General features: G+C 41.2%; 1 pseudogene; it reads right to left on the reverse strand.

Annotated features, from left to right (window-relative positions):
* Nucleotides 1-3,484: 3,484 nt before the first annotated feature.
* LOC125922342 (60S ribosomal protein L14-like) lies at nt 3,485-6,664 on the reverse strand (annotated as a pseudogene).
* Between the last annotated feature and the right edge of the window lie 5,429 nt (nt 6,665-12,093).

Here is a 12,093-nt window from a genome sequence, read left to right on the forward strand (position 1 = left end):
AAAAAAAAAAATTAAAAAACAAAATTCCCAATGCCCATACTGCACTCCAGACTGATATCAGATTACCTGGAAATGGGACCCAGGAATCAGCATCTTGTGTAAATCTTACCAGTTGATTCTAATGAGCAGTCAAGCTTGAGAACTAGTGCCCTGAACAGTATATTGGTAAACACGGTTTCACCTCAAGCTCGTTTCCCTTCCCTATAATCTCTAAATCATACTTAGGCATTCCTAGACCTTCAAATCCAATTTAGCTGAATTAACTCCATTTTTGTATTTTCAAGATCTGCTAAGCCAAAGCACTTCACTTTGTAATTTAAGTGTGAAGGGCGCCTGGCTGGCTCAGTCAGTAGAGCACGCAACTCTTGATCTCAGGGTTATGAGTTCAACCCCCACGTTGGGCGTGGAGCCTACTTTCAATTAATAATTAATTAATTCATTAACAATATAATTTAAGTCTGAATGGGAGGGAAATCTCAGATCTACCTATCATCATTAAAGGAATGTTTGCTCTTATCAGAGACAAGATGAATATATTCAAATATGTTTTAAAAACACGCAATTTGATCTAATAATGAAACCCTAGACACATCCTCTTTAACTTCAGGACTCAAGGTGTATTCCCACTGACACAATGATTCAATATTGCTTTGGAAATTCCGTGTTAATATAATGAAACATGAAAAGAGAAAAGCACCATTATTCATATGTGATGTAGGTGATATTCCTAGAAAATCCAAAGGAATCAGCTGGAAAATATCCTGGAGATATAAAAATAGGTAAATGGCAATAAAAAAAAGATAAAAGTCAATAGGATCCTTGTATGACCACTAAGAGACCAATAAGAGATCTAATCTATAACAGTCACAAAAATATAAAATACTTCAAACAACAAAAGATGTAGTATATATTCGTGTAGTTATAAACCATATTGGGGAGTGCCTCAGAGATTGGCCTGTAAATCAGGCTGCCACCCTTAGTGGCTGTAGAAACTGGGAATTTACTTAACCTCTCTGTGATTTAGTTTATCTATCTGTAACATTGAGATAACAATAGTGCCTACCTCACAGAGCTGGGAAAGTTACAAGTTGAAAATATAGAGTGCTTAAAACAGTCCCTGCTACATAGTAAGTATCCTTTCAGTGTTAGCTTTTAACTTTATTACTGGGAGTCTTTTGAAAAAGGAATTGAATAGATGGAGACCTGTAACTTTTTTTTTTTTTTTTTTGAGAGAGGGCGAGAGCGCTAACAGGAGCACAAGCAGGGGAGGGGCAGAGAGAGAGGGAGAGGGAGAATCCCAAGCAGGCAGCGTGCTGTCAGCACAGAGCTTGAGGGAGGCAGAATTGTTCCCATGAGCCACGAGATCATGACCTGAATGGAGCTCAAGTCCGACGCTTAACCAACTGAGCCGCCAGGTGCTCCACACAGCATATTCGTAAATAGAGTGAGTTTACAGGAATAAAGGATGGAGGGAGACAGAAAATAAATAAACATCGGATGACCAGGTATGTAAGAAATAGGTTCTGAAACTTGATGCTAAATATTTTTATGTCTGTTTTCCCTCTTGAATTTATCACTGCATACACGTGTATAAATTATGCAATTTTTATTTTCCTGTAAGCCCAATTGAATATATAGAGAATGCTAAATATAAAGAGAAAATTTATTTTTTTATTTTTTTAAAAAATTTATTTTTTTTTATTAAATTTTTTTTAACGTTTATTTATTTTTGAGACAGAGAGAGACAGAGCATGAATGGGGGAGGGTCAGAGAGACGGAGACACAGAATCTGAAACAGGTTCCAGGCTGTGAGCTGTCAGCACAGAGCCTGATGTGGGGCTTGAACTCACGGACCGCGAGATCATGAACTGAGCCAAAGTCGGACGCTTAATCAACTGAGCCACCCAGGCGCCCCGAAAATTTATTTTTTAATTCACATGGATTAGAATATAAAAGAATGCCCAGAGGAGCAGAGGGCTATTATCAGCTTTTACAACCTATTATGGAGCCATTTCAGAATAGCAGTGGTATAGCAGAAGTCTGCTTCAGTGAAAAAGAATCCAGAAAGAGATGCAACTCCAATTTAAACTTTTTTAAAGTTTATTTATTTATTTATTTACTTACTTATTTTTGTAATATTATTTTTAATGTTCATTTACTTTTGAGAGAGAGAGAGAGAGAGAGAGAAAGAGAGCAAATGGAGGAGGGGCAGAGAGAGAAGGAGACCCAGAATCCAAAGCAGGTTCAAGGCTCTGAGCGCTCAGCACAGAGCCTGACGCGGGGCTCGAACCCACGGACCACGAGATCATGACCTGAGCTGAAGTCAGACACTTAATGGACTGAGCCACCCAGGTGCCCCATCACAGCTCCAATTTAAAAGAGAAACAGAAAACCTGGTTGTATAAGATTTTTCAAAATCACAAAGGTAAGGAAAACTAATGAATATATTTTGATAACTGATTCAAAATTTGAAAACAAATAGTCTATAGGTAAGAAATTAAATATAAAAGCTTAAATTTATGGAGAATTCTTAGTAGACAATTTTTGAAACACATCTGTGGAAGAAAAGTCCATTTCTCTCTGCTTTGAAGAACTCAACAGAAAGGGCTGGAATATCTGAATATCTATTACAACTTTAAGTATCTATAAAATGGAAAAAGAAAAGCACAATAGCAGAACGGGAGGTTTGAAAATCAAGTTTGACACAAAGTTAATCCCTCACTTCTCTTTATCTCCACTTCTACAATCCTGGCTATAGAATCTCTTACCTTGGCCTCTGAAATAACCCTTCCTCCAGCTGGTGTCTCTGCTGCCTCCTTTCTCGGCAAGACAGGCTGGGTGATCCTTTTAATTTTTTTTATTTTGTTACTTTTTAAATGTCTATTTATTTTTGAGACAGAGTGCGTGCACCAGTGGGGGAGAGGCGGAGAGAGAGAGGGAGACAGAGGATCCAAAGCCGGCTCTGCGCCGACAGCAGAGAGCCTGACGCGGGGCTCGAACTCACAAACCCTGAGATCATGACCTGAGCTGAAGTCGGGTGCTCAACTGACTAGGCCACCCAGGTGCCCCCTGAGCGATCCTTTTTAAAGGATCATTGCTTTTCTGAAGCACTTAAATAAAAGTCACAACCCCTAGTCAGGCTGACACAGCACATGACCACTCTACCTTCTCCTACCTAGTTTCAGTGGCTGAACTGTCCCACTTGAATCTTTATACCAGCTGTTTCCTCTGCCTGGAATACTCTTCCTGGCCCCCATCTCCATAAGGCTGGATCCTTTTTGTCCTTTGGACCTCAGCTTAAATTTTTCTTCCTCCACAAAACCTTATCTGAGACCCCAGCTTAAAGTAATAATGAAACTAACATTTATAAATTATTCTTCTATATGTCAGGCATTTTCTGACACTTTGTGTGCAAAGCTCATACTATCTCACAAAAACCCAGTGAGATAGTTTATTATTTGTCAAAAAGAGCGTTTATTATTATTTATAATAGCCTCTTATGCTTGTATGCTTTCTTGCCAGATGCCTTCGGAACAGGTGCTTTCTGACCCTTCAGAGCCTTTGGAGGCACTGCCTTCTGGCCTGCAGCGTTCAGGACAGGAACATTCTAGGCTGGAACCTTCTTGCCCACAGCAGCCATCTTTTTTTGCTGGCACCCTTGCAGCAGCTGCTGAAGCCGCACCCTTAGCAGCAACTGCTTTTTTGGGGAGAAGCTTTCAGGAGAGTTGCTTTTTGTAGCTTCCTAACTTCAAGCTTGGCTATTCTGCTCCTCATTTTCTTTGCCTTCATGACTTTGTAATGATCAGAATCTGTCATCCCGGCTTTCCTTTCTCTGGTTTCAATTTTCTTGGCCCATCTCGTGGCTGCCCCTGTTTGGTATCTGCCTTCTGCCAGGCTTGTCAGACATACTTCTGGCAGGCACTGTGAGGGAACTTGACGACAGAGTCAGTGAGCGGCATGCACTTGAAAGGCACAGCCTGTCTCCTCACCTGACACAAAGGTCCATCAGCCAAAGCCCTGTTCTGGTCAATAACATCTACGATCATGAACAGCTTCCCAGTGTGAGGCCCAAGGGAGACGTAGGCCACCCTGGCCAATCTCCATGAAATGCTGTGCTGGCGGCATTCGGCGAGAAGCTGGATTTTATTTTTATTATCATTCCCATCTTATAGTAAGGAAACTGAATCCCCAGCAAAGGTATGCAAAGATCCCCATATAACTGAAAGACTAGCTTGTCGCAGATTTCACTTAATTGCTCTGCTGGGTATAAGGTAGCCTGCCAACTACTCATAATCACATCACTCTGTTTTTATTTTTACTTTTTTGAAGTGTGATTTGTTTGTTTGTTTTTCTTCTCTTGATCGAATGTGAGCCTTAAGTCTGTTTTGTTCACTGCCGTGTGTTCTGGACCTAAAACAATGGCTAGCACATACTCAACTACCGTTTGTTGAATGAATGGATGAGTAAATAAGCAGATAATTAGGAAATTGCTGAATTTGATGAAGAAAACATACAGGATTACGAAAGGACAAAAGGATCGTTTCAAAATTCTCGTTCAAGCGTTTACTCTGGAAAAAAAAAAAAAGCCCAGCTTTTTACTCTGAATTATAGATTCACAGAAAGTTGCAAAAATATTCACCCACATTCCCCCAGTAGCAAAACTATAATATCAAAACCAGGAAATTAACATTGGGGGGCGCCTGGGTGGCTTGGTCTGTTGAGTATCTGACTTCTGCTCAGGTCATGATCTCACAGTTCATGTGTTGGAGCCCCCAGTCAGACTCTGTGCTGACAGCTCAGAGCCTGGAGCCTGCCTCAGGTTCTGTGTCTCCCTTTCTCTCTGCCTCTCCCCCACTTGTGGCTCGCATGCTCACTCTCTTAAAAATAAATATTAAAAAAAAATTAGAAAAAAGAAAATTAACATTGGTATATGCATGACAGTGTTCCATGGTTTTATGTGTTTTGTCATGTGTAGGTAGATTCATGTAACCACCGTCACAAGCAAGACACGGAATTATGTCACCACAAGGATCTCCTTCAAAAATAGATTATTTTGAAAATATAATAATATTTGGAAAAATTTGGAAATTTTGGAAAATTGAGAAAATCATCCACATTTTCCTTAACAATTATTTTTTTTAATTTTTTCATTGTTTATTATTTTTGAGGGAGAGAGAGGCAGAGAGCAAGCAGGGAAGGGGCAGAGAGAGAGGGAGACACAGAATCGGGAGCAGGCTCCAGGCTCTGACCACTCAGGACAGAGCCTGACGCGGGGCTCAAACTCACAGACTGCAAGATCATGACCTCAGCTGTGGTCGGCCACCCAACTGACTGAGCCACCCAGGCGCCCCAACAATTATTTTTATTATACATGTTTTCCCACAGTTGTTATTACGTTGTGCTATAATTTTTTTTAATGCTCAATGGACATCCTCTTAATCTTTGATTTTTGCAGATCTCTTGGTTTGAAAGTTACATTCTACAAAATTGTTGCAAGGTAATAATGCAACTGTTCCTCCTGAAATATTCCTTTGCAGGAGTGCTGGTTAAGACTGCTACATTTAAATACTCTATCTTCTATAAAGTCACAATGTAATCATCACAATAAAAAGTATTTGTTCCCCAGTCTTCCATCTGTGTAACACAGAATTGAGTGAGGAACTGACTTCATTTCCTTTAAGTAATTTAAGTGGTTTTCTTGATCACTTTCATTTTGTACTTAGATTATCTAGATCCCAATGATGGATCAACTTTTAAAGAGGTTATCTATATACCTATTCATTTATGATACATATATATATGTATGTGTGTGTGTATACATTTTCATATATGATAAAATAGTTCATTGTTTCCGGAAAAAAAAAATAGACTGACGTGAAAAGCTGGGGTTCAGGAGTGAGTGGTCAAGAAAGAATTCTTGAGACATCTTTGGTGCAAAAAGTTGGTCTTCCTAAAGGGGACAGGACCTGTGGGCAGAAAGAGCTGCACTGGGGATGTGAGGAGTAGCTGATTATACACTTTTAAGTTAGGAGGGTGTTAGGGATAGCATAAGTCTCTAAGGAATTTGGAAGCAAGGTTTCCAGGACCTTGAGGGGCTGGGTGTTGTTGGGAAAAGGTAATTTATTACTGTAGCAAAACCTTAGTCATGAGACCCTTCAGATGTGTATCAGTGGGCCATATACATATACATGTACATGGAGGATGATCGCTAACATATATCTTGGTGGGGTGGGTAGAGTTAAAGGAAGTTTCTAAAGGGATTTTTTTTTTTACATGATCCTGGAGGTTGGGCTAATGTCAAGCTAAAGTTGCCTTTTTCCTCTAGCCAAGTATTAACATCGAGGCAGCTTAGCTCCTTGAGGAAGGTCACTCTGCCTGTCCCAAGTACTTGTCAATGGGCTGCAAGTCATAAGGAAGTTTAATTTTTTCTGTATCTCTTTTGCCTTTGTTCTCCACATCACAGAGGAGTTGAAGAAATCAGTATGAACTAATTTATTTTACGTCTAGAAACAGAAATATAGGTACCAACGCATATACATGGATTCATGGACACAGATTTTCTAGCTTTGTCCATCAAGGGTGGGCACCCTAACAGCAGTGGCAATGAGCATACCTTGTACCCTGCTTTTGGTTTCTCAATAGCATTATCAGGAAAAGGAACCATGGTTCCTTGGAATATGATGGGTCCTGAGGCTGGGCAGGAAAACCATAAGGTGAGGCTGGAGCATCTTGATGCTCCAGGAAGGAAGTGTGAAACAGAAAACAAAACAAAGGACAGGAATATGTCAAAAGGATGCGGGAGCCAACTTGAAAGAGCTCTCAGAGGACATAGCTGGGACAATTTGAGCAATAGTAAAAATGACAGTCCTGCATTACAACCAAAGAACAATGTATGTATCCAAGAGTCCATACTGATAAAAATGATTGAAATAAATCTTACTTGCAGTAGAATTTCAGTTAATAAACAGAAGTAGAAAACCACCACGTAAAGGCCACAGTGATAATTGCAGCGGCATGATCTACTGTTAATGCTACAATTTTGACAGTTCAACTTTAAAAAGAAACAGGGCATTTTGCACAATAGTTCAATTTTGATGTTTTCAATTCAGGCTACCAAAACTTCTAAAATGGTATCAACTGGCAAACAAAACACTTAAGAACAAGGTCTTTTGGAGAGCCACCTTAGTCCTAGTTGTAGATTTAAGACATTGAAATCATTCACCACTGTAACAATCATTTGGAGGATTAGTGTTAATACTAAAAGAATTGATTACAATGGCTCTTGATTTGTGGCATCTTTGAGTCTCAGTAAATGTTGATAAATAATTCAGTGAATTGCTAAAACATCTGGTGGGCCTTTTGAGTTGGCTAATAAATAATGAACTCTTTTCCCAACCAATGTATTGTGTTCGGCTGAATAATGGATATTTTCCCTGTAAGTTTCACATATCAAAAATGTCTTTGGGTCCATCATTAGTAAACTTGAAACTATTTTCTAGGACTGTCCATCCCCTACAAACTTTAAATATGGAAGCAGGAAAGCCTATCTTCTAACCCAATAATGTGGGGCTTAACATATTTCAGAACCATTCATGCTATTTGATAAGACTATCTTTCCAACAGACATTTTCTATCATGCCAATGACCAGACTCTCCCTTCACTTAGTCATTGGCATTGTGGAATAAGCGTTCAATAAATACATTTGCATGTACGTATGAGGTTTCGGATGTACCTGACTACTTGAAGGGAACAAAGCAAGCCAGAACAAGAACTCCAACTTTTATAATCAACTTTATTCAAAAGTTTTCAAATTTACACCTGACAAAAGTCAATGCAAAAGTTCAAATCTGCCAGACTCATATTGGCTACAGGTGAACTCAATCTTACATTTAGTTAAGCAATGCCCATGGTCAACTGTGAGGGCTTTGCACGCATTCTTTCATCTCACCACAACCCTCTTCACTGTGATTCCACAAATACACCTGTCTTTGTGAAGCTGACATTCTGGCAGGGAGCAGACAGCAGGCACACAAGCAAACAAATAATCTAGTTTTGTCTTAAACCTCTTTAACACTGACTATGAACACTGAATCCAAGGGCCAGTGGCTATCAGCCTTCTATTATGAAATTAGTAACAGACTCATTTTTATGGCCAAAAAAGGTAAGTAAGCAGTACTGGCCCTACCCACCCTTACTGTTTAATTCCATTTTACAGAAGAAAATTGAGGTTACTATGAATCTAGATTTCTTTTCCCCATGTTTTCCCTTGACGGCTTAACACTCGTGCCACTCTAACATAGCACCCTGCATCCGTCATCTGCCTTATGATCCACATACCACAATGGATGCTGAGCCCTGCATGCTTATCTTCCAGTGGTTTCTCTAGTTTCAGTGCCAAGAGTTCAGCCACATTTTGCTTAACACACACAGGGAGGGAACTGTCATTACGCTCTGTCTCACTGGACTAGGCTGTTTCTTGAATCTTTTGACAACACTACTATGAACAATAAACCCACTTCTAAGATGTACCCAGAATTACTGGGTTTATTTTGCATAACTTGTAAGAATTATTTTCTATGAAAAAGTTGTCAATTTGCTAAAATGTTCATCAGTTTGTTTATATTCAACTTTTAAAAAAGGGGGGGAGACTCTCACTGCCCATGCCTCTTGTATGTAATCACTTTCATTAGCTTCTGACGTATCCTGAGTGGTCTATTTGCAAAACTGAGTAAATCTACATATATACACATGTATACTTTATTTCCTCTGCTTTATGAACAGCAGTGCACCAGATACCCTGTTGTGCACCTTGTTCTTGTTTTTCGTAATAATGTAATCTTTAACATGTCATCTACCCTTTGAGTTTATTCACCTACAAACTGGAGAGGATTCTATAGAAAAATGTAAGGACCTCACTACAGGACTGGGCAGATGACGCGTTCAATACAGTAAATGCTGCCCCGTCTCTACAATCCTATCCCCTGCCTCTGCCCATGGGAAATCAGATGGCTACCATTCACCCCAGACAAACCTCCCCTTTAGACTGGAGAGTAAACGTACACGGGCAATCAGGAGAGCACATCAAATCCTCCCAGCTATTAAATGGTTTACAGCTTCCTCCTGAAGGGAAAGTCTTCAGTTATTAAACATACAGGTTCAAATGGTTGAGGGCCTATGAATTAACAGATTGATAGGAGCAACATTTATCATATATGTATGTGGAAGCATGTAAAAGGCCGCCACTGAATAGCCAGGGATAAGGTTTTATATACCAGCTTAATGGGATGGGGAGTGGGTATTAAGGCTTCAGTGGAAAGTACGGAAGGTGCAGTTAGGACTTATTTACACAATTCTTCGGATGCCCAGATACCAAGTCAGGCTCCTCCCTTACACAAGGCTCCCTGGAGAGAGGGTTAGGACAGCTGAATTCTCAGAAAGGCCTGCTTTACTCATCAAAGAGAAGTCTGAAGTAGGCCTCCTTCTGCAGCTGCTGTTTGTTCAGATGCTGTCAGTGCAAAGGAGTCTTTATGCCCTTCCGGTGGGGTTGGTCCCCTGGTTTCCTTGTTTGAAACCTCACATGAAGTTCCACAGGCAAGGAGCCCCGTGTAGTGCTGTGAAGAGGACACTTGGGCAGGAACTCGGGAGGTGAGAGATCTGCGAACGGCAACACAGATGAGAACAATGATGAAGCCGAGCAGAACAAATCCAAACATGTGGCCCCAATGTCCACTGAACCAGTCTCTCACTCCTGAGACGAGGTCAGTCCAATGAAAGGCTAATTCCCTCATTCGACGTCGACTGTCGATCCGTTCCTTCACACTGTTCAAAAGAAACCTCACTTCTTTTGACTTGTTTACATACAGGCAGCACTGGTTGCCAACGACCGAACACGGTCTTCCTTGTTGAGCAGCCGGTAGATCCAGATGGTGATTTTGGAGGGCAGAGAGTAAGCTGCTAACTCTTGACTGGCGCGCCTCTGAGGTCTGCACCGTGGCAGCCAATCCTTGTTCGGTGGCTTTGGAAATGTTTAGAATTGCTTCTTCTAGATCAGAAGTTCCCAATCTTGAAAAAAGGGCCCTTAACGAATTGGGGTTGTGATAAACAGGTGGATGGTCTATGACGTCTCGTTGGGTACGTCTGTGTGGTGCTACTTTATGTATTAAGGAGCCCACATCTGTAATTTGGCTACCATTGAAAGCGGGATACTGGCTGACGGAAGGTGCCAGGTATCCGAGTCCACATCGCCCTGACCAGTTAGGTGGGAACTCCTTGTATACTTTATTACCACATAAGATAAAAAGACCAGAGTTGTTCACGGACAAGGTCAGAGTGGAACGTGTGACCCACCAGGCTGGCATCGGGTGTCCACCATGACCTTTGTCATTAGTTATGTTGGCATCTGCACATCTCCATTTACCATGTGCCTCTGTCAGCCTATAAGAACAAAACAAGTTGCGAAATATCTGGTATAGAAGACCTTTGGTTTGATTCTGGCAGCTATAGAGATAGGTGTCATTACCTAACCAGGTCATTCCAGAATTTTGGTCCACCCATATGTAGTCTTGGGTATTGGGCAGACCGACTAGGGGAAAAGGTGAGCTGTTCCAGGTCCTGGTCGTGTGGCCTGCAAACCAGGAATATTGTCCAGTGACTAGGCAAACATTTGCATCATAATAATCAGTCTTGGACTCATTTGCAACATCTATAGAAGGTCTGAAGGTGCCATCTGTGGAAATCAAACCATACTGTTTGATTACAGTATTGTTTTGGTACGTCACCTAGGAAGGGTCCAGTGCCATTTTTGTTTTCAATGCAAACAGAAAAATTTCCCTCCAAAAGGCTCACCTGAGTTAATGATAGACCTTGAGCTTCCGCAGAAGTTTCCCAATGCCAAAGTACTCTACCATAGGAGGAAGTAGAGGGATTGTGTCCTCTTGTTTGTGGATACCATTCCCTTTTATGCATCCACTGTCCAGAATGGGTCCACCAGGTGCTTACATGGGCAGGAACAAAAACTAACTCAGGTTCTTGTGCGTTATCTAGGTGTTGACATAACCAGCAGTCAGATAAATTAGCTAAGGTGGCCAGGGTTTGGAAGAGGGGTGGGAGTGGGTACTGGGATTGTGCTAGAATTGTTGAAAAAGCAATAACGGTTAGCTGAAGCAAGACACAGTTTGAAAGGGAGCCCATAGTGGAGGGACAGAGGGAGACAAGATTAAGACAAGCAAGCTCCACCCAATCTTTCTATAAATAAAAGAGGTTTGTTTTTGTTTTTAATTTCTAGGTCACAGAACTTCCCAAGTCTGGGAGAGAGGCTTCAAGGGAAGATAAATGAAGACAACATTCTTGATTCAAGATCTTGGACAAAGCTGCCTACTTCATGGTGTCATCTGCTTCTGGAGCCTGGAAATCCTCAACTTGAGGTCACTCGTATGGATAGCCTTCTCACTATCATGTAGGTGTTGATCTGGATCTAGCTTGGCGTGTCTCATGTGAATCCAGGAAGATTTTTATTTCGAGGGCAGTGTTAGCAGTCGTTCCAAGGCCTCTTCCCAGTGAGGTCATAATGCATGTTTTCTTCTCAAAACTTTGATGGATGCTCCAACCCCTGGTAGAAAGGTATGGCGAGGCTATTTAGGAAGTGAAGATCATGTGTTTTTCACCTGTTGATGATATGCTCCAATAGTTCTTTCTACATAACTGTCTAAGTACCGTTCGCTCAAGGGCCCATAATGCTCACCCAAACAAGGAATGGAAGCAGCCCTGGGGTGACCAAAAATGGGTCAATTTCAAGTATTCCGGACCTGTTGTTTCTACCCAGTGAGGTGTGGCTCCAGAGGCTTTATGACCTTTGTGAGCCAGTGTCTTCAGATGTTCTCAATTTACAGTCTCATTCTCATAGGCTGTTCCCGCCTTCAGTGACAAATACCAACACTTGAACTGAATGTACCATCAATGTTAAGTTTGAATCCACCATTTGTGCTCTGAGATGTGTTGAAATATCACAAGGGTGCTTGAACCGAAAGAAAAATTTCCTCTGGCGATCTGTGACTCCAGACAGGATCCAGAGAGGAGTTTTACAGTCTCGTCCC

The sequence above is a fragment of the Panthera uncia genome, chromosome B1 (assembly GCF_023721935.1).
Source record: "Panthera uncia isolate 11264 chromosome B1, Puncia_PCG_1.0, whole genome shotgun sequence".
NCBI lineage: Eukaryota > Metazoa > Chordata > Mammalia > Carnivora > Felidae > Panthera > Panthera uncia.